Below are 23,280 nucleotides of genomic sequence, written 5' to 3'. Positions count from 1 at the left end.
ACAGAGAAATAGTAAAAATTCTCTATGATTAGCATGCCCAACTGCAACAAAAAGGGTAATAAAACTGTCAGAGAGCCTGTAGTCCTCTCAAGCCTATCATTCCCCCCGCTGCTGACAGAACTGGGAGGGTTCTCTCACTAGCTAGTCTGTGATTTGTCTCACGATCTTATACACTGCTGATTTGAAAATAGCTTTAATAACCTTTGGCAGGGTTTCATCCCACTCTGCTCTTTTTCCATGCAAGATCCAGTCAGACAGATCAAGTGGTGAATAAATGAATTTGATGTTGAACTCACAGATGTTGAGACCCTCTTGTTTTAAATGTTAAAGGACCAATTTAATGTTACTGTATGTTCTTTATTTTGACAACTTTCCAAAACAGTTTATTTCTGGGATCTTTATGCTGTGATTAAGGTTTTCTTATAGTGACATTAGGATAGTCCTTTGGCTGTAGTTTAGAGTATTCCAAGAAAAGAAGCTCAAAACTGAAGGCACGGGTATTTACTGTCAGCTGTGAATGAGTTGGATTCTATGTTTAGAGTCATTAGTCTGCAGTGAAAACATGCTGAGCAAGGTTCATCTTGTTTAGCAAATATTGAGGCATGAGTTGTTGCAGAAGAGTTCAATAGGTTCTCAATTTGGTTGACTGGTAAGCAGTTTAGCCCCACACACTAAATTAAAAGGCTTGCAATTAACAGATCTGAAATAATCTGAGCAAGAACAATATTTACAGACACCAATGCTACAAGATAAAAGGACTTATTTGTGTACAGGAGAGAGTTGTAAAAGAAAAAGAGTGAAAACAGTATGTTCTTCCAGTGCGTCTGATAAACCCAATTTTTATTCTGTATTCCTGATCATGTAGGAAAGTGTATCACTTTGTGGTTGCTACAGTTTGTGCTATTTTTCTGTGTTTCAAGATAACCATACAATGAAAAGTGGCAGTCTGGGTGGGGGCTAAAAATGAGTACTGAGAGTTTTAGGAAGAGTGAAATATATTATCTTTTATCTAATGTTATTGATGTTAATATAATATTAATAATCGTATTATCTTCAATGATTGAATGTCACATAAAATAAGTTTAACAAACAAAAAATAGTGCATATATAATGTCTTCAGGATGAATGTGATTAATTCAAATTCAGCTTACATTGACAAAGTCTCATAAGCTGCTCACCTATATTGCAAAGAATAATTTAAATCTTGTCATATATTGGCATCATGCAGAAAGTGAACAGGTTCAAGCTGCATATACGGTGCCAGTGTCACCATGCATTATCTGCAAGCTGTACTGTACAGTATATGAAGTATACCAAGTTAAAATCTGGAACCTAGTCTGAAGCTCAGTCAGTAGTATCGCAGATGTGTAACAAAAATAATACTAAATGTGTATATTTTAATATTTTATTTATTTGAACTTTACATTTTTCACTTAGCATCTGAGTGACTCCTGTAAAACATACATGTGATATATAATGTGTGTTAAATACAGCACCTTGAAAAAGTATTCACCATTCAACATTGTCCCATTTTGTTGAGTTAACAATTGTGGACCACATTTTCAAGACATTTTTTATTATTTTTATGTTTTCTTCTGAATGCTCAAATTGAACAATTTTATAGGTGACAGAAGTTAAAATGCTAGCATCAACAGATAAGAAAAATAAAAAAAAAATGTTGATTGCATAAAAATATATTCGCATTCATTCCTCCTATATACTTGATGGAAACACCTTTGGTAGCAATTACAGCTGAAAGTCTTTTGAGTACAGTACATCTCTACCAACATTTTACACTGGGATAGTGCACATTTTGCCCTTTTTCCTTGGTAGATTGGTGCAAACTCTCTCACATTGCTTGGGGATCACTTAATGTCAGGTTTTCATGTCTGTACAGATTCTCAATAAGACTCAAGTCAGGACATTGTCTGGGCCACTCAAGGACATTCACTTTTTAATTCTTAAGCCACTTCAGTGTAGATTTTGCCTTGTGCTTTGGATCACTGTCCTGCTGAACTTTTACCCCTGTTGTAGCAGAACAGGCAGTTTTCCTCTACGATTTTCCTGTACTTTGCTTTATCCATCAGTACTTGACAACATTTTGAGTACCTTCTGATAAGAGTCAGAACTATAGCATAATGCAGCCAGAGGCAGGTGCTGTATATACTGTAACATAATTAAACCAGCAGTTAAGCAGTTGTGAGCCTGGTCAATACCTGAAATGGAGACCTCTTGGGAAAAGGTTGTTGCAGGAAGTGATGTCACTGGGCCCAGTAGGTGTCACTCACCCTGAGATCTGTTTAAACTGTTTCTGGTCACATGATATGCCTTCTACTTCTAAATGATAGACTTCAATATGTTCAAAGGGATATTCAATGTGTTTTATACTATTATTTTGATTGTGTTTTGCTGCAGTTGTTTTGAAACCTTTTTTGTAACCTTTTATGTTCTTATGCATATCTTTGACTTGTGCCACAATATTCATTTCTTCTTTAATTCCCATTGTGACTAAAACAAGGGACACTAAACACATTCCACTGAAACTATTTGCTTGATTACAACAGTATTACTTTCAATGTGTAATTAGTATTTGAGTTACTGTAAGCTGGGTTCGTTTTGTAAAAAAAAATTATACTAGCAAAGCATATATTTAATGAACTATAACTAATTATATCATACAACTTTTATTAAGTTTTTATTTGCCCATTTAAGGATCATATCACAGAATACTACTCTATCGTTTCAACAGACATACCTGTAGAAGTCTATTTTATACACCTTAAGTCAACTACAGTATGTACCGTATTATTGTTCACTGAAATTGTCCATTAATTTCACAAGGGGCAATATTTCCTAATATTTTGGCCAGGAAATGTGACTTGGAGTATGTGATTCCATGTTTTTACAATTCGGGATTATTTAAAAAATAAATATAATACTCTAAGTATTATATTTGTTTTAATATAAGCATGTTTACTTAACAGCACATATTTATTTTACATGGCTTAAGCTAAAATTTGAATAGATGTTTGATACATCTCTTCACAGTATGAAAAGGTTAGTGGTGGCCAACTTAATCTTCAAATAAATAAAAATGAAAAAAAAACGGCAAAGTAACCAATTTATTTCAATTATGTAACACTAATGTAAAGATATCAAGAAAACTATTTTTCTAGCATTAGAATTTATTACAAATGGACAGTGAGTAAACCTTCTGTCTTTACTTCATATACAGTACAACACTATCGGAGCACAAACGTTTTAATTATCAAAGTCAATTATTTCTCATTTCTTCTTACTAAGCAGTGAAGGTATACATTTTTGATAAATTTATTTTTAACAGAAAGCATCTTTAGGAAAATCGTCTTTGAGAATTAAGAAAATCCCTCTTCATAAAGCAGATGACCTACTGTACTTCGACTCCGTTCTTCCTGCTTGTAACACTGACATCAATTTGCTTAAGCACTTGTAACGCCCTCGCCTGGTGGTGAGGAGGAAGCGCCCCTAGGCGCTCGTAGTACCGCTGGGCATGCTGGGAGTGGTAGCCGGGAAGAGTCTGAGGGTCAGCACGATGACCAGCGGCTGACCCTGCCTGTGTAAATAATGTCCTAGTAATTCTAGTGCCCTGTGTAGTCCTGTAAAAGTAGAGTGTGTTGTTAGGTAATTACCACCCTAAATGTGTGTACGTGTTCGTCAGTCTCCTCATGTGTGTGTAGATCCTGTGTTTGGTTTTTGGTGTGGTTGTAAAATAAAGCCAGTGCTTGGTTAATCGCGTCTCCACTGTTCTTTAGTTCTGAGAAAGAACCTGCAATGCGTTACATTGGTGTCAGAAGCGGGGCGGGATAGCCCTTCGCCGGGGACGGCGATTTAAGCGGGGGAGAGTGTAACGCTTACGGCCGACAAGCAGTGTGTAAGAGCCGGCGTACCAGAGCGGGTGACGTCACCGCCCTTCCCTGTGATAGCAGGACCACAGCTACTGGGCTGTAGAGAGATCTCTCTTTGGCTCACGGGGCTAGGTCGCTGCAGAGAGACGCGGAAGTCCCGGGTTCGAGCCCCGGACGGTGCAGGGGCCGACCTAATGCGGCAAGGGCGCCCGCCCGAGCCCCCGTTGCGTTACACACTCATAGCTGCTTTTGTATAGTTCAAGATACAGCATACTGTATATCGTCCCTCCCCTCTAATATTTGTACTTATATCTTGTTTTAAATATGTATAGATCGCAAACCCGTGTATCTTGCAGCAATATGATGTATGTCTGCATACGTATGCACACTAAATGTTTTCCCCTTGTTTTGCATATTTTCAAATTATATTCTTCAAATTCTACCGAAACTCGTGTGCGGTACTATATACATTATTCTGGTACATATACAGTATACGTTACTTCTTTCTGTGGCTTAATGTTTTTTCATACGTTGTATTGTACAGTTTTTGAACAACAGTTATTTTAGGCAACCATGTACAGTAAGTCATTATGAAAAAAGGAGGCAGCGAAACAAAAAGCGGATACAGCAATGATGACGTTACAACCTCGAACAGTTTTTTTGCACTATTGGTTCCCATGCATAAGGTCTGGGCGCGCGTGAGACTGCAAAAACTTGAGTCTAGCCAAGAAGTAGAACACAGTATACTGTACCAATGCTGTCATCGCTACGCAATAGTATAATGCAAGCTGTCTTGCTCGCAGCTCTTTGTCTCCTTGTTCGTGATCCAACAACCACCACGCTACTGCCTCCTATATCACAAGGCTACGTCAGATCCTTCGTAAACTTTATACAAATTTAATACGGGCTCTTCTCTCAACACACACGCAAGGTCAGCGGCCAAGGACCACGATAGGGAAAGCAGGTCTTACATTCATAAAGGTAATTTGCCATTTATTTTCCTCCGTCACATGCTTATGCATATAACTGATGTGTGCGATTTAAGTAAATGCCAGTACTCTGCAGCGTTGTTGTCACTGTTTAAGCCTGCCCATTGGCATGTTACAAACTGCATTGTGTGGCAACGTAAAGTCTAAATTAAAAAGCTGTGACCTTGCAATATTTGAAATCGTACTTTCCTCGTATTGTAATCTGAATGTGATCATGCATCTGAAAGTCTTGGCAGTTTTAAAAAGCAGTCCAGTTTCTGGGTAATGTACATATGTCCTAAATGTTCTGTTTAATAATGAGATGTTTAAAAAATGATCATTAAGAGCTGTCTGTAGTAGATTTATAGAATTAATTAGTCATACACTGACTGGTTGCATCCGGATTGTACCACCAATCATTTTTGAAACAAGAACATTATTCTGCACTCCTGGGGAACGCTGCTCAAACAGCAGATTGTTACGCTTGTGCTGTACTCTAATTGCACTTCGCGAATCGAAAGGCGTTTTTACCTATTGTATTTCTCCCCTCATTACTTGTAGTACTGAGAGAGAAAATAAACCACAGCAGAGGTAATGAATGAAGGGGAAGACTGTTCTTTGCATTGTACTCCATAATTATCGGATGATTCTCTGTGAGGCTGCTTGGCAGGGGGCAAAGGATGTTCCATTCCGGGACAGCTGGTTGGTTTTAAATATACAGTTCAAGCTGTGTCCTTTATAATGTACTTTTGTTAAATTCAAATTAAATTAAATACCCCATTATAAATCTAGGAAATATATATTCTTATCCATTAGGAATAAGGACATCAGTGTGTTATTTTCTAAGCATGCCCTTCAGCAGGCCTCCTTCTATACACGATGTGGCCTACGTTAAAGACAATCTTCTCACTATCATGTACTAACACACAAGTTAATTAAGAATTAAAGTGTTTTTTTTTGCACTGACATGTGCGTTATCGTAAAAACTGGACACTAATACCTATTCTTGTAAACAATTATTGCTGTTTATAAATAAAAATGGAAGGTATTTTAAAAGATTTAAAGATGACATTAATAAAGAGGACATTTGTTATATAATTGCATACTAAATACAGTTATGATACAGTTTTAAAAGTTGCAGACAGTATTAAATAAGTGTAACACTACACTCAAGGACAAATTTGACCATTTATTGTATAAAAATATAACTGTATAAGATACTGTATCTGGATAAGAACAGAAAGCAGTACCAATGATATTTCCTGTCATCACAGAATCATACTGGTAATAATACACTAATGCATCATTATGTGTCTTCTTCTCTTTGCTGTGCATAGGCAGTGTAATTCTTGTCTCATTAGCTCTATTCTACCACATGTGAGATATTATGAATTTAGTATTTCTGATTAACCACACCAGTACCAACTGCTGTTTAACCTTGCTTATTTGTGTCGATCATTGTCATTTTAAATGCTATTAAGATTTAATTTTCTTTATTCTAACTTCTTTTGGCCTTTCTGATGAAAATTGCTGAATGTAGAAAGCAGCCTGTTCCAAGTTCTCTTTGCAATTGCACAGATCTTTTTGAGCAAAAGAAGATATTCACTACTGGGTATGTTTTAAAGCTATCTACAGTATGTCTTCCACTGAGTGCTTGATGTTTCTTGTCGTTTTATTGTTGTTCAAGATTCCTCCACTATGCTTGGCATTTGAGATTTTTCAGGCAGTATGAAAAACTCGCATAAGATTTAAAATGAGTCTCTTTCTGCAAATACGTTTTATCTTGCTATTCACCCATATAGGCCATCTTTCTGTTGTCCTAATAATCAATTAGTAGGACAATAATGTTGTTGATGTACAGTTCTGTATGTACAGAAACGCCCATTTCAGAATTTTTCAGATCTTTCAAAGTCACTGTTGGCTTCACAGTATCTCTTCTAACCAGTGTCCAGCTTGCCAGTTCAGTTTAGAAGGACTCCTTGATCTGTGTAGTGTATGAATGGTATGATGCACATACAGTTCACTTTACTCAAAGGTCTTCATGGATGATTTGTTGTATCACTATATGTGAGTTGTACATTAAAATATCCATCTAAAGGAACATGGTGACAGTTGAATTGATCCTGGTTATGTTAAACCACTTAAATGAAATAAGTCAGAACCCATTACACAATTCCCGCGATATTTCTAACTATTCTTTTGCACTGAACTGAACTGTGTTGTTAGTTAGTGTTAGTGTCATTGCAAAGGGGTTGAATACTTATTCAATTATACATCTTCCAGTTATTCTTAAAAAATTCCAATAATTCTGCACAACTGCAGGTCTTGACACAACAACAACTTTTTTTTTGCTTGAGTATAAATAACCTGCTTGTAATGACTGTTTTTACCATCTTGCCTAAAACAAATCTTAGCAACAGAACCTTGATTCTATTGCAATTAGCCTTTATCTCAGGTGGCAGAGAAACCAGTGGCTTTAGATTGCCAGAACACTTAATGCCCATAGAATACCCAGTGTATTGGCCCATTGAATTCAAGCACAAAGATGTACAGTGCCTTGCGAAAGTATTCGGCCCCCTTGAACTTTTCAACCTTTTGCCACATTTCAGGCTTCAAACATAAAGATATAAATTTTTTATTTTATGTGAAGAATCACCAACAAGTGGGACACAATTGTGAAGTGGAACGAAATCTATTGGATTTTTGAAACTTTTTTTTTGGCCCCTTTACTTTCAGTGCAGCAAACTCACTCCAGAAGTTCAGCGAGGATCTCTGAATGATCCAATGTTGTCCTAAATGACTGATGGTGATAAATAGAATCCACCTGTGTGTAATCAAGTCTCTGTATAAATGCACCTGCTCTGTGATAGTCTCAAGGTTCTGTTGAAAGCGCAGAGAGCATCATGAAGACCAAGGAACACACCAGGCAGGTCCGTAATACTGTTGTGGAGAAGTTTAAAGCCGGATTTGGATACAAAAAGATTTCCCAAGCTTCAAACATCCCAAGGAGCACTGTGCAAGCGATCATCTTGAAATGGAAGGAGTATCAGACCACTGCAAATCTACCAAGACCTGGCCGTCCCTCTAAACTTTCAGCTCAGACAAGGAGAAGACTGATCAGAGATGCAGCCAAGAGGCCCATGATCACTCTGGATGAACTGCAGAGAACTACAGCTGAGGTGGGAGAGTCTGTCCATAGGACAACAATCAGTCTTACACTGCACAAATCTGGCCTTTATGGAAGAGTGGCAAGAAGAAAGCCATTTCTCAAAGATATCCATAAAAAGTCTGGTCTAAAGTTTGCCACAAGCCACCTGGGAGACACCCCAAACATGTGGAAGAAGGTGCTCTGGTCAGATGAAACCAAAATCGAACTTTTTGGCCACAATGCAAAACGATATGTTTGGCGTAAAAGCAACACAGCTCATCACCCTCAACACACCATCCCCACTGTCAAACATGGTGGTGGCAGCATCATGGTTTGGGCCTGCTTTTCTTCAGCAGGGACAGGGAAGATGGTTAAAATTGAGGGGAAGATGGATGCAGCCAAATACAGGACCATTCTGGCTGAAAACCTGTTGGAGTCTGCAAAAGACCTGAAACTGGGACGGAGATTTATCTTCCAACAAGACAATGATCCCAAACATACAGCAAAATCTACAAAGGAATGGTTCACAAATAAACCTATCCAGGTGTTTGAATGGCCAAGTCAAAGTCCAGACCTGAATCCAATCGAGAATCTGTGGAAAGAGCTGAAAACTGCTGTTCACAAACGCTCTCCATCCAACCTCACTGAGCTCGAGCTGTTTTGCAAGGAAGAATGGGCAAGAATTTCAGTCTCTCGATGTGCAAAACTGATAGAGACATACCCCAAGCGACTTGCAGCTGTAATCGCAGCAAAAGGTGGCTCTACAAAGTATTAACGCAAGGGGGGCGAATAATTTTGCACGCCCCACTTTTCATTTTTTTATTAGTTAAAAAAGTTTCAAAAATCCAATAGATTTCGTTCCACTTCACAATTGTGTCCCACTTGTTGGTGATTCTTCACATAAAATAAAAAATTTATATCTTTATGTTTGAAGCCTGAAATGTGGCAAAAGGTTGAAAAGTTCAAGGGGGCCGAATACTTTCGCAAGGCACTGTATGATTCAGTTGTACATTAGTTTAAAATTTGTAGTTAGAATAAGGCAAAGAGACTTCTAATATCTAGATGGTTGTTGTAATAGATAGAAGTATAAATAGAGTTTCACGTGAATAAATTACTAAAATTATAACTTAATTTCTTTATTTTCTTCGTAAATAAAAGTTTGCTGTCCATGGTCCTGAATTTTCCTTATTTTAATTTGGAAGAACTTTCACATTTCGTAACAAGTTCCGACCACATGGTTCCTATCTCCTCATACAAATGCAGATCATTGTGAAAACTTTTCACATGCATCAATCTCACCATATGTGTGTGCAGGATATTCTTACGATACCGCATATGTAAAGGAATTTCGTTTTCTTTTTTGTTATACACTTCTAATTTAAGTGTCCAGTAAGTGCATGTTGTCAGACTTTTCCACTTAAGTGAACCTACAATTGTAGGTTATATTTTTTCTGTGTACTTCCTTCAGTCAGCAGGAGGCTTGCTGCCAAGCAAAACAAGTTAAACAGCTATTGTATTGGAAACTTAAAGGGCTGGGCATGAATAACAACATTATAATGGGAGGTTTCAGTTGTTATGAGAAAGAAAACAAACTATAACTATAAAATATGCTTTAGATGTAAGAATTTGAATGCTATTTTTACACTTTTCTATTTTATTCTATTTTCTATTGTTATAACCAATTAAGGGAAAGATATTATTTGCAGGGAAAGAAGTTAGACATTCTGACTTTGCCTTTTAGTATTATAAAAATTGGAATGGGATAGCAATCACAATCAGAATTCTTTGTATTTTCTACAAGTACTTTGCTCAATATGCACACTGTGTAACATTAAAACTATTGTTTATTTTTTGTCTTCCCAAAATAAACTATAAACATAAAATATCAGAACTTCCAACTGAGAGTTAAAACTAAGCAATACAATAATGTTGAATGAATTAAGTAGCAGACTTGTGCCTAATGTTTTAGCATCTATCCCCTGGGGTGATATATATGTGGAGTGGTACATTCTTCCTTTGTTCAAAACAAGGCAGGATATACCCTCAATGGGACACCGTTTCATCACAGGGTACACACAGAAACAAACAGAGATGCACACATCATGTCCAGTTTTTGCAGGAGTCAGTTAACTTGCCAGTATGTCTTTGTACCGTGGGAGGAAACTGGAGCTCCTGGGGAAAACCCATTTGAACACAGGTAAAATGTACAGTATCACTTCATACCACCTCAGGTCCATAATTGAATCCAGGGTCCCAGCAGTGTGAGGAAGCAATGGTAACCACTGCACCATCATGCCGCCCAGTGTTTTATCATGTACAGTACATGGAAATACAGAAATATGCTCAACACCCAGGCCACAGATGAAAATCAATCTGAGAATGAAATGTATTTCAAAGCTTGTTTTTTTAGTTGAAAGAACAATATTTTGTCTCTAAAACACAAAACAGAAAAACAGACATTTCATTTACAGATGAATAGCTCTATAATAGACTTTAGGTCATCTGTGTCATGTTTTCAAGTGTTATTGTTAATGCAGAATTCATATATAAGCAGAAATACTTCCAAATCTTTTGGGGCTACTGTCATGAAAGCATTCTTTCCAGACCCTGTGCAGACGACACAATCCGGGGTAGAGTGAGGAAAACACGGGGGAAAAAGCACGTGGGAGTTGGGAATGAAAACGGGGCGTGTCAATGGTGCACAGATGTTCTGGGGGATGAGTCCGGGGAAAACAATCCAAATCAGAGTCCAATGGGAAATCCAAGAGGAAGGCAAAATGTCTAAAGCCGGGCGGTCCATCCAGGACGAGGACAAACAGGATTAAAAACCGGAGCGGGATCCGGTGGAGGGTCGGGAGGAAAAAGGAGGAATGGGACCAGACGCTCAGATCCCGGACTCGCTTGGTACGGGAACCAATGCAGAGCCCGGAATAGAGTGCGTGTCTGGCTCTTATAGGGAGGCAGGAACCGGGGGCAGGTGCATGAAATCAACTCAAAAGCAAAAGAGCCGGAGCGCCATTAAGGGGGAGGGACTATAATCGTGACAGCTACATTATTTAGAAATTTTTGGTACACTTCTTGTAAAATATAAACTCCGATATCAACATTATTTGTAAATATGAAAAGTATTCAGTTTAAGTTTTTTAGACAATTTGGTTATAGGCACTAGTATATTTCACATACAGTAGAGACAATGTTTTTCCATGTTAGTGTGCAAATTATTACATAAGCGTACATGTAAATTTTTCAAATGCATGTCAGTTTTTTTAGCATTGTGGTTTTATCAATTTGGAAGACACACACAAGATGCCTATGGATACCAGACAAATGCGACATACTGTATCAAGAAAAATAGTGCATTCCTAACTGAGGGCTTATTATGACATACCTATGTAATCTGCAATCATTTATTTAAGATTTATTTATTTGCCCTTCCTATAATCACTTCTATATTGCACAAGGAGAATGAGGACTCACATACCAGAGTCAGTCATGTGTTGACAAATCTGACCGGAGAATTAGCCCATATTGGAGAACAAATTGATATTCTGTTGAGGTCACTGCAAGCCTACAGCTGCCAAGCAGTTTTCAGGAGTTTTACAATCCTAGGAGTTTGGGAGTTTGATTGAAGCAAAAAGGTCCCTGTCTAGATAACCTCCGTCACCCCAGAATTGCTTTCCCAGGTTTGCAGTGCGGTCTGGGGAATCCCTGTCAGAGTCGGTGACCTAGGCTTAAACCAGAAACGCTTGGATAGTATGGCTCAGGAGGTGTTCAGGAACTCTGGGAAGATATTTTTAAAATGCCATCGAGATCTGAATGCCTTGATACCTGAAAGTGAATGCAGTACCTGCAGCTGCCCCAATTACTTCATTATTTGTCATCCAGCATGGTACTGATGAAACATTTATGCCCTAACCTTGGATGTTTAGAGCAACATTGCCATAGAATTTTCAGCAAGTGAGGGTTTTGTTCATCCACAATAGAAACAGGATTCAGACTCTTAAGTTGAGGAGGCAAGGGTCTGTCTTACAGTTGGCATCTCAGGAGGTCAGAATTTTCTGTACTGTTGTGTACAGTATAAAAAAAAAAGTGACATTTCATTGCAAAGGTTATTCTTAGGCTTTTGCAGTCATTCCTAATATTTCTGTTTCAACTCATAAGTAAAACGTAGTACACATCACTTTTAATAACCATTTTTGTAATTTATTCAAAAGTGATCATTAACTAACTGCAATGACAATTTATTTGCAGAGAATACTCTTTGTAAAACTCATTGGACTATGAAGGAGGCTCCGTAGCCGAAATGTTTCCTTCTTTCCTTCTCTTTTCAGCATATAATAAACCTTTACTTGTCTCATTGTTCTATATTTCTCTAGTTTTATGTTATTTGGTGAAGAGAAATATGTCCCTATTAGTGCAGATCTTATCAACTACTATTAGTTGATAATAGTATACCGTGTGGTATACCTCTTCGCGAGAAAGAAAGGCACTGCAGAGAATGGTCAATATGGCCCAGAAGATCATCGGCTGCGGTCTCACCGAGATTAAACAGCTCTATGTGGACCGCTGCTGTGGTAGAATTCTGGCCATCACAGAGGACAATCACCACCCCGGGCATGAGCTCTTCACCCCACTGCCCTCAGGCAAGAGATATAAGAGCATACGGACACTTACCACTAGATTCTTCAATAGCTTCTATCCACAAGCAGTGAGACTGACGAACACATTTAGCCATCCCCCTCGGACCACACCTACACCATCACTATCTACCTCTTTATGATTTCTTATCTATTGCACATCTCCAGTCATTGTTTTCACGTCTGTATTGTTTACATTCAAACTGTCTACATGTTTACTTGCACATTGTCTATTGTTTGTTTGTATATTGTCTTGATGCACTGTTTGCACTTTGTTTTGTTTTTTACAGTTGTTTTACAATTGAGAGACTTTCTGTAAGTAAGAAATCCATTGTACCGGTACCGGTTACATATGGCAATAAAGTTCAAGTTCAAGAATTATAAAGATAAAGGAAACTGGTTTCAGAAATCACTTTCTTAGTACATAACATTCTCCCTTCAATAACAAAATAAACAAAAGCACACTTTTACTTTTTAGAAAGTATAAAACTTTTATTAAACTTTATTGTTTTATTTAAACTGTGAAAAAATAATGTGATCTCCTCAGTAATACAAAACTAATCAAATTAATGTTTAAAGTATTCACATACTGTAGCTATTCTGAAATTTCATTCTGTTATGTTTGAAAAACAATTTATTTAATTTCTGACTAGAATCTACCGTTATCATTTACCTTGTAGCAGAGTGTTAGCTTTTATCCATGACCTATATTAAATTAAAGTTATAAAAGTCTACCTAATAATGTTTATGGTAGCCTGATATCAATACGCCCTGCTTAATATTCATCTTAGTACCATTTGGTCTTTCATAAGTATGATTTCTAAATTTGAACTATGGCCCCCCTTTTGACTAATGTCTGTTTTCCATTTTCCCTATGTTTCTTCTTAAAGAAACCTGTTTTCAGATGTTCGCTACCTTCAGTGGTAAAATGTGCATTTTGATCAAATCTTGTTTTGCATTTAATAAGTATGGGCAATGAAATGCAACTAACTGAAGAACAGACCACAGGTAACCTTGTTTGCCTGAAGCAGGAGGGTATGCAAACTAAGCCGTGGATAAGAGGAGTGACCTTGAAAATATGCTGGTGCTCCATTATTTTCAGAAAATAGCATACAGTTGCATACAGTCTAACATTTACTTAATTTTTGTGAGAATAAATTAATAAAGGTGATAGAAAGCTTGGGACATTTAAGTACACCTGGTTTTGCAAATTGTATGATTGCCATTCTGTTACACATCAGTTTTACGTTTTTACATGTCATACCTCTCTTTCAGTGATAGTAATGGAGGGTAAGTTTAGGTGGGTAGCTGTGTCAGCATGCGTAGGCTGCAAAGGAACAAGTAATAGGTTTATTCCATGCTGATGAGAGAAGGAAGAAAACACAGCGTTTTGGCTTTTAGTCCTTCTTCAGGTATGAAGGGGAGGGAGAAAGTGCTGAAATATGAAACAAAGTTTATTTCTTGTTGTTTGTGGTGCTGTAGATGATGTAGGTGATGTTATATTTTTCAATATTTGCACTTCTAACTTTAATCAGTCATGTTTTAAGTAGGTAGCTGTGTCAGCAGGCTGCAAAGGACAAGTAAAGGTTTATTCCATGCTGAAAAGAGGAGAAAAGAAACAACCTTTCGGCTGTGGCGCCTTCTTCGGGTGTCATGTATTTATAATGTTTCAGCTGCCCTATGATGAGAATTTGTCACCAATCATTATCTGGTACTGTTTTCATTACAAAGCTCAGAGAAAAGGAAGTCTTGAGTGGTTGATTAGCAAAATAATTGAAAGGCATCTTAAAAGGAACCACAGGTTCTTTTTTTTTGGAAAATGGCACCTCAGTGTCTACCTTTCTTAAGAAAACTTTTAAGGTTGATAATTTATTGTGGATAATTTATCAGTCCTTTATTGAATCTGCTGTGATTTGCTGGTTTAGGAATCTAAATCTGAGGAATAAGAACAAACCGGGGGGCATTATCAAACTATGACAGAAAGTCATCGGTGCTGATTTTTGACTCTACAAGTTACAAGTCTGGTGTAAAACATATTCCATCCTAGACCCTTCACACCCTTTGTTAAATGAATTAAACTACTCCCCTTGGAATGCAGATACAGATTTCCAGTTTAAAAAGATTCAGGTTTTCACTTGTACCTATGGCCATAATCTTGATCAATAATTCATTCTCTAGCTCATGTTTTTGAGCATTATGTGTGTGTTTTTCTTTGTATTGTCTGCTGTTGTAAGACAAATTGTCCCGTGATAATAAAGACACTATCTCTTATGTATATGGTTCCACTCATAAACTGAGTCAAGTCAAAAAATAGTTTTCTTAATGATTAGGAAGGTAACTTGTTTTCTGGAATTTTACTCACTGAATGTTTAGAGCTACTTAAAAAAATTCTTCTACAGGAGTCTTGAGGGGGTGGAGAAAGACTAATGCAGGAGTTTTTGTACAGGGTTAAATTTGGATAAAGACTCCAAAATTCATATGAAGAATGCGGGTTTCTTAACTTCTGATATTATATAAGTTAAGGATTCATGAGCAGACTTTATACAGAAAACTGCAGATTATATGAAGAGGAAGCAGTGAGCACCTCCTTAAGTCGGATGTGCTGCTTTTCTGTAACATCTTTTTTGCATTAAGAAATGCCTGCTCTTTTTCTTGTCATTGCTCTACGCTACTTCAGTGAAAGAGGCATTTGTACTGTTTGATTAAAGGAGAGTTATTCAACAGGATGCATTACATCTATTTGAATAGCCTTAACAATAGGGAAAGGCAGTTACATATACTGCCTCGTGATTGGCTCAGAGAAGCACACACCTCCTGCAAAACCAATGACTTGTGCTTTTCATGTGATCTAGCACAGTCTTTTTTAAAACAGGTTCCATTCCAGTCACTGTGTCAGCTTCTTGGATTAAAGCAACCCATGTATTATTTTCATCACAGAAGCATGTGCCAGATCATGTGCTTTGAATCAAATACTAGCAGCAGCTTTGGAAGCTTTCATAGAACCTACAGTGCATACTGTATATATGTAAGAGGACAAGATGGTGACTGTGTGTTAGAAAGACAATTTGAGCAAATAAGTTAATGTTAATACATTGTACATTAAGCTTATACATTACATAGTTAATGCATGTACACTGATGTGTCTTTTCATTTTACAGAATACCAGTGAATACGTTATTCTAAATGTATGTTTTCCAGTTTTAATAAACATGATAATTGATCCCAATAGTGATATATTGTGTCATTACTTATATAGGCTGCATAATTATGAGGTCACTAGAACAAATTAAAATGCAACTAAGAATGGATATAACATAAAAAATACACATATTTTGAAAGGTCCTGTCTTACTAGCCATCACAGAGGCACACTTAGTAGTCTATCTCAGCTGTCTGCTCATTTATAATCATCTTCCAAAGTGTATTTGTGCATAGTTACAGACCTCCAGTCTTAGCTACCATGTCTGGAGGTTTTCATTCTTCCCAAGCTCTTAAATCCTAATCCAATTATAGGCTTAACTGAACCAATTTACATTTCGTCACTTCTGTAGGTGCTGGAGATATATAGACATAAGAATTGCTGGATTTTGACCCTTTAAGGGATAGAGTTATCCACCCTGTTCTCATTTATAAATGTTCTTTCGATCAGTCTTTATTACTGTACTGTCTTTCCTTGGCATTTAGTTTTTTTTTTTCATCGCAAAACCTCTTTTTAAAATGGACCTGTCTCTGTTAAGGTGCTGTAGCTTTTAAAGATTTCAGATGTGTCTAATTTGATTGATGGGGAAAGATTTAATGCAGATTTGAAATCAGCAGTATGAAGCAAGTTTAAACAGTCAGTTGTTAATGTTTTAGAAGCATTCTATTTTAGTTGTTTTCCTTCTTCATTTTGGTTATAAAGCTATCACCTTTGCTGCTGTATAGATGGATAAATTATAACCTACACTCAATAATACAAAATACTTTTTTTAGAGGTTCTGAACCAGCGTAATCTTCTGTATAATAATGTTATCATAATTGCTCTTCTATAAAGAGCAGTTATAGTTAAAATATTATTTACCTCCCTAATTTGACTCATGGAAAATTGCTTACTCTCTCTTCCTCTTGTCGTTCCTGTTTACAGGAACCCACAAGCTCTTCAATCTTCTGGATATGAAAGGATATGTACACTACATTACCTAACAAAGCGTGTTTGATTATTCTGTGTCTCTTCATTTTACCTATTTTGAGCCATAGAAAATTTTGGAAGTCATTGATTTGCTGGCTTTTTGGGGGCTTTATTAAGAAGTAATTTCCATGTCTGAATTAAATGGCATTTAGCATTTGTAGTCAACATGTGTTTTGTTAGAGTTTAATAACAAAATACAACGTTTTCTCAAACGTAGTGGTTCTTAAGTATTCTTTTTCTGGTACATTATTTACATACAGTATTATATTGTAGTTTTTTAAATGGTTACTTGTAATCTGATTTAAATTGTTGGGGCCCATATTTAAAGGAAAGACATTGTTGACATTTTTCATTAGCTGATCTAAATGAAAGTATGCTGTGCATACCCTGTAATCAGATTATGTTAAGTAATAACATTAGGATTCCTTTACACAACATAGGAATTTAATTAAAAGGCTTTAGTATGAGTAGCCTTTAACAGTGTGATTCCATAGTAAGGTGTGAGTTTCAATCTTCTGAGATTATTTTAAGGAAAAGTAATACAAAATTCTTGAAGGTAATCTACAAATTAAATCAAGACAAAAGCAATTTTTGACAAGCATGGGATTAAATGAATCTAGAACTACAACTTTGATTTAAATAAACACATTTAATTATTCTAGGGATAAACTAATTATTCACTTGAATAACTAAATATTGTTTGTTGATTAGAACTTGTTGCATTTTGAAGATACGGTATGTTGTATTTGTATTTTTAATATCACTGTATGACTTATTAAGATAATTAGGGAATGAAAAAGGCTATGGAAACATGGAATATGAATGAGTAGTTGCAGCAGTGTAATATTATATGATGAAAGATTAACTACAGACTAAAGGTGATGATTTATTGATGTAATCAACAGCTGACTACTGCTACTGCATTTTCAAAGAACATTTTTCACCATGTTCATGATGAACTGTAATTGTGGAGATTTGCTATGTTAGTGGATATATCCATGAATTAGAAAAGCCCCAACGCTGTCTATGTAGACTATGAAACAGTTTATAGTTCAGACATTTATACATGTTAAAAACTCTTCAACAATGTATTCCACTACATTTTGTATCATTACATAATTTGCATTTATGTATGGCTACAACATTGTGTAGATGTACAGAACATCAATGACATTTGTTTATAGATTTCTGAAACTGATTAGCAAATTATGTTAAACAATATTTTTCCAGATACAACATACATGAAATGTATTAGGAATGGGTTAATGCAATAATTGTTTAAATGGCAGCATTTGTTATGATCAAGGTGAAATATTCTTTCACTTTCAACTTAGTATGCTGCAGCTAGTATTTGTTTGAAAGTAGAAGAGGTTTGGCATAGTCACATCAAATAGTTTCCTTTAGCCTAGGCCTGGCTAGGCTGTATAGTGTCTGATGACATGATCATGCTACATGGATTGACAGCATTGCTTAAATATCTTCCATTAAAGCCTGCATACGCAGGATAAATATAAACATGTCCATTTTGATTCAGTGTATTTAATGTTTTTTTCCTTTTTTATTCATGGTTTAAAATAATGTCGCACAGCTTGGTCTAAGATTTGCAATAATATTTTCAGTTATTTTTAGGTTTCTTGAATGCACAGTGACTACTGTTCTTGAAGCTGTTTTTTTTAACAAAACTATTCTTTCCATTGTCCAGAGAAAAGCTCTCCCTGCCTTTGAAGCTGATGTGGGTGATACTGTATTATCACGAGTAGTGACAATTACAGATTATACCAAATAGGAGGGTTAGCAAACACTTTATGTGCTGCAAAGGAAATCCAAAAAAGTTATGGACATGGAAGCACCTGGCAAATGACATTTAATGTAAACAAGTGTACAGTATTTATTCTGTTTATAGGTTTATTCCATACTGAAAAAAAAGAAGAAAGGAAACACACTGTTTCGGCCAAGGAGCCTTCTTCAGGCTAAAACGTGTTTTCTTTCTTCTTTTTTTCAGCATGGAATAAATCTATTAGTTGTTCCTTTGCAGCCTACGCATGCTGACGCAGCTTCCTACTTGAACTACTACAGTATTTATATGCAAATAATCAAGCATAAACTATCAATTTAAAATGGGAAGCACTAAGCTAGAAAAAGTTATTTCCAAAAAAGACTTTTGCTTATGTTAGTGGTCTCAAACTCAGTTCCTTGAGGGCCCTGTGTCTTCTTGGTTTCATTGAGTCAAAATAGTAGTCAATTAAACAGCTAACCTAATTATTTTCTAAATTAGATATATATGATTTTTGACACAGACACAGTTGATTAGATAAGACATAATGTGGACCAGGGTAATACTGTGTTTGAGTTTACAGCTTGTCCAAGGTCATTCATTATTAATACCATTAGTAATATCTTCAGTAAAGACTTTGATGCATAAAATATTTCTGCATACATGCCCACCGCGTTGTACCGCAGCGTACCCCGCTTGTTTTGAATGGCTGCATCTGTATATAATTAAACTAACTGAGAATGTAGTTGGAACAAAAAATGAAAGACACTAGGGTCTTCGGGAATTGAGTTTTGTAACTGGAGCCGGTCCAGACTCCCGTGAAGTGCGTAGTTTAAGACCCTATGCAGACCCTATATAATCCGGAAGAGACTGGAGAAGAGCTACAGGGAGAACGAACACGGTGAGGAAAGGACTGGATGACGAACAGGGGGCGGTGCCAACAGTGATCCAGGTGCTTGGGGGGAGCACAGGCGAACAAGTCCAAACGAGGGAAGTCTAAACGGGAAACTAGGGCGCCGTCCAGGGTCCAGGTGCCAGGAAATCCATCCAAGACAAACAACTAAAACTAGGAACGGGATCAGGGACAGGAACAGGACCGAGGAAATTAAAAACAGAGTGACGAGGACAGACACTCTGAGCTGGTCAGGAAGACACTGGTCAGGAAGCTGTTCGGAAGCCTATGCCCTCAAGCCTTGGAAGTGGGGCGACTTTGCGGGCCTCTGGGCGTCTGTCTTCCAATGCAGAACCCTGAGCTTTGGGGGCATGGGGTTTAAATAATAAAGAGGAACAAGGGACAGGTGAAAATATTAATGAAACAAATACAAAAGGGTCAGAGTGCCCTCTAGCGGATGATGATAGTGAAATGTTTGACACTTCTGTTCTATGTTGACACATCATTTCCAAACTTTTTGGACAAAGTACCACCCCTGATTGAACCAAAATACCACCTACTGTACACGTCATCTTCTCATAGGATACACAGAAAATCTTTATGACCAACATAACCGCGCACACACTCACACATATAATAAAAATAGCACTGAGCACTTAAATATTCACTAACCACCAATAGCAAGAGTGTCTTGCAAAAGTATTCAGGCTATTGCACAGTTTTCACATTTTCTTGCTTTAAAGCTTGCAATAATTAAACTTTGAATTAACAATTAATATTTTTTATATACACAACATACTCCACACATTCATAGCAAATAAAACAAAAAAAAGTATGTAAGTAATATGGAAGAAAAATGGAAAAGTTAAAACTCCATAAGTATTCAAACACTGTGTTTTAGGAAACCTAAATTAATTTAGGTGCACAAAATTGTATCCCGTGACTAGTTGAGTAGTCTCTGTCTGAGTGTAAGAATAATTATTCACATGATTTCAGAATAAATACATATCTTTAAAAAACTCTCATTTATGTCAGACTTTCAGGCAAAGATTCAAACAAAAGGATCTTTTGATATAACTCAGGAATAAAGTTGTGTAGTCTAAAGGCACAGATCAAAAGAAGAGTACAAAACAATTTTAAAGACTTTTAATATTTATCCAAGCATTATGTGGATCACCAAGAAGTGGAAGCACCCAGACACTGCCTAGACCAGGTTGACCTCCAAATGGAACCTTCTGGCAAGGAGGAATTTGGTTAAGGATGTCATTGGGCCAAACGAAACTAAAAAGCACATGACAAATCATACATCGGCTGGAAAGCTAGGGTGGAGTTATTGCAAACATGGATGGAGCAAATTACTTGCAAATCTTAGAGAAAATCTGGTTTAGATCCAAAACTAGGAAAAAAGTTCACCTTTCAGCAGGACAATGATCCAAAGCACAAGCCCAAAACTACACTGGCTTAAGTGTAAGAAAGTAAATGTTCTCGTGTGCCCTAGTCAACGTCCTGTCTAGAATCCTATTGGGATTATGTGGCAAGTCTTAAAAACACACAGTACCTGCGAGGAGTAATAGGCACAAATTGTACCAAGCTAGTGTACAAAGCTGATAACCCAAAAAGACAAAGGTGCTTCCAGCAGGTATTGAGTATGTGGGTCTGAATACTTAAAAGATCAACATATTTTTTTTTATTCTCTTTAGCTTTTGCTGACATCAAATTATCTTACCCTTTGAGGGCTTAAATTTGGTCATAAAGTATTAAATGTTCAGTTATAAAAAAATTGCATGCATCATTTAGGAAGGGTCTGAAAACATCTTCCAGGCATTAAACTTGGAATGTTGTCTATTTGCAGAAAACCAAAAGAATATCCTCCTGCAAAGTATTAAAGTAGATAATGTAAAAGAGTACCGATCAGTTTGATGTTTGAGCAAAATATACAGTGCTTATAAAAACCTTTTTGTCCTAATCCTAGTATTAAAACATATTTATGTATATATTATTGTCATATACACTGTATGTACAGATTCTACCCCACGACATCCAGGTGAAAAAAATATTCTAGTAATTCTTAGAAAAATAATTGAAAATAAATACTGAAATACATCAGGTGTAACCCTTTGTTCTGAATCCCATACCATGTTAATTGGCCTCCACCTTTGTTAAATTGTAGTGATTCACATGATTTCAGAATAAATTCAGCAGTTCTTGTTGGTTTCCACTGCTATGTAGTGCATTTCAAAGCAATTACTCAACCAAGTATTTGAATACCAAGGAGCTTTAAAGAAAAAAACTGAGACAAAGATGTAGGAAGGCACAGATCAAAAAACATTTCAAAGGCCTTGAATATTCCTTGGAGCGTGGTCAAGACCATTATTAAAAAGTGAATGTGCATAGAAACTGGCTGAGCAAGAAGAAGACTGATCAGAGAGTCCACCAAGAGGACAATGGCAGCTTTGACGGAGGGACAGGCTTTTATGGCCAAAGTGTACCGGTGACAGCCTAATCATTCCACAAATTTGGTCTATATTGCAGGGCAGCAAGAAGGAAATAATTGCTGAAAAAAAACAGCTAAAAGGCATTTAAGCAATTCATTAAATATGTGGCAAAAAGTTATTATTGGCATACTCCCAACATAGCACATCAACCAAAGAACACCATCCCTAATGTGTTATGTGAATGTTTCTCATCAACAGGGACTAGGGCACTTATCAGGATAAAAGGTACAATGAATGGAGCAAAGTACAGGAAAGGTCTTGAGAAAAGACTTTTCAGCATGACATCAACCTGAAGCACACAACCACTGCTACACTGAATTGTACAAAGAGTTAAAAAGTAAATGTCTTTGAGTATCTCATTCAGAACATAGACCAAAATCCAATAAAAACTTTGTGCCATGCCTTGAATGCACTTGACAGAATTGAAACAGTTTTGTAACATTTGTAAAATAGAATGGTCAAATATTGCTAATTCACAGCTGTAATTGCTGCCAAAAGAGCTTCCAGCAAGTATTAACTCAGGGGAGTGAAGACTTATCCCATTTTGATGTATAACATTTATGTTGTTAATAAATATCTTTTGTCCCAGTGAAACATTTTTCACCATAAACGTCTGGTATATTGTGTGTAGGTAGAAGGAAAACATCCTCATTTAAATGCATGAAATTCTGAGGTACTAGAATGTTCTATAGGAGCTGTATAATTATTTGTAAAATAATTTATAATATAATTTAATGCTTATAAAGGAGTCAATATAACGTTAACCAAATGAAGCAACACCTAAGTGTAATGCACATTAAAGATAATACAACCAAAATTACAAACATCAACTTCTTTCTTGCAAGCCGTATGGATTGTTAATGGATGCTTTATATCAAGTATATCAAGTGTGTGAGGGAATATGTGAATACCTGGTTACTTACATTTTTAATGCAAAATTATATTATGTTCACTGGACCAACCCATGAATGTCAAATGAAATACATGAGTCAGAAAATCAAACAGATGCAAGACAAAATTGACGACCTAGAAAACAGTGGACAGCACAATAATCTGAACATCCTAGGCCTACTGGAGAACTCGGAGGGCTCCACACCACTTGCCAAAATTTTTCAATCAAAGCTACTGAAATAAATGGACCTTCCTTCAGGTAAAGGTTTAGACATTGAACAAGCCCACAGATCAATCTGTCCTTCTCCAAGCCCCAGCGACCGGCCTAGAACTGTGTTGTTGCGAATTCACTTTCCTGATAGAGAGGATGTCCTCCGGGTGCAACATCACTTGTAATGGTAGCTGGCTATTTTTCTACCAGGAA

General features: G+C 36.7%; 1 protein-coding gene across 1 annotated transcript in view; it reads left to right on the top strand.

Moving 5' to 3' along the window:
• Positions 1-4,565: 4,565 nt before the first annotated feature.
• LOC102693626 (monocarboxylate transporter 2) overlaps positions 4,566-23,280 on the top strand; it is a 44,081-nt gene continuing 25,366 nt past the window's right edge. Inside the window, exon 1 of the mRNA XM_015353003.2 lies at positions 4,566-4,865. The gene's annotated coding sequence lies outside the window, so the exon portion shown is untranslated. The remainder of the gene's footprint in view (positions 4,866-23,280) is intronic.

The sequence above is a fragment of the Lepisosteus oculatus genome, chromosome 7 (genome assembly GCF_040954835.1).
Source record: "Lepisosteus oculatus isolate fLepOcu1 chromosome 7, fLepOcu1.hap2, whole genome shotgun sequence".
In the NCBI taxonomy this organism is placed as follows: domain Eukaryota; kingdom Metazoa; phylum Chordata; class Actinopteri; order Semionotiformes; family Lepisosteidae; genus Lepisosteus; species Lepisosteus oculatus.
This window is presented reverse-complemented; position numbering and strand designations above follow the sequence as displayed.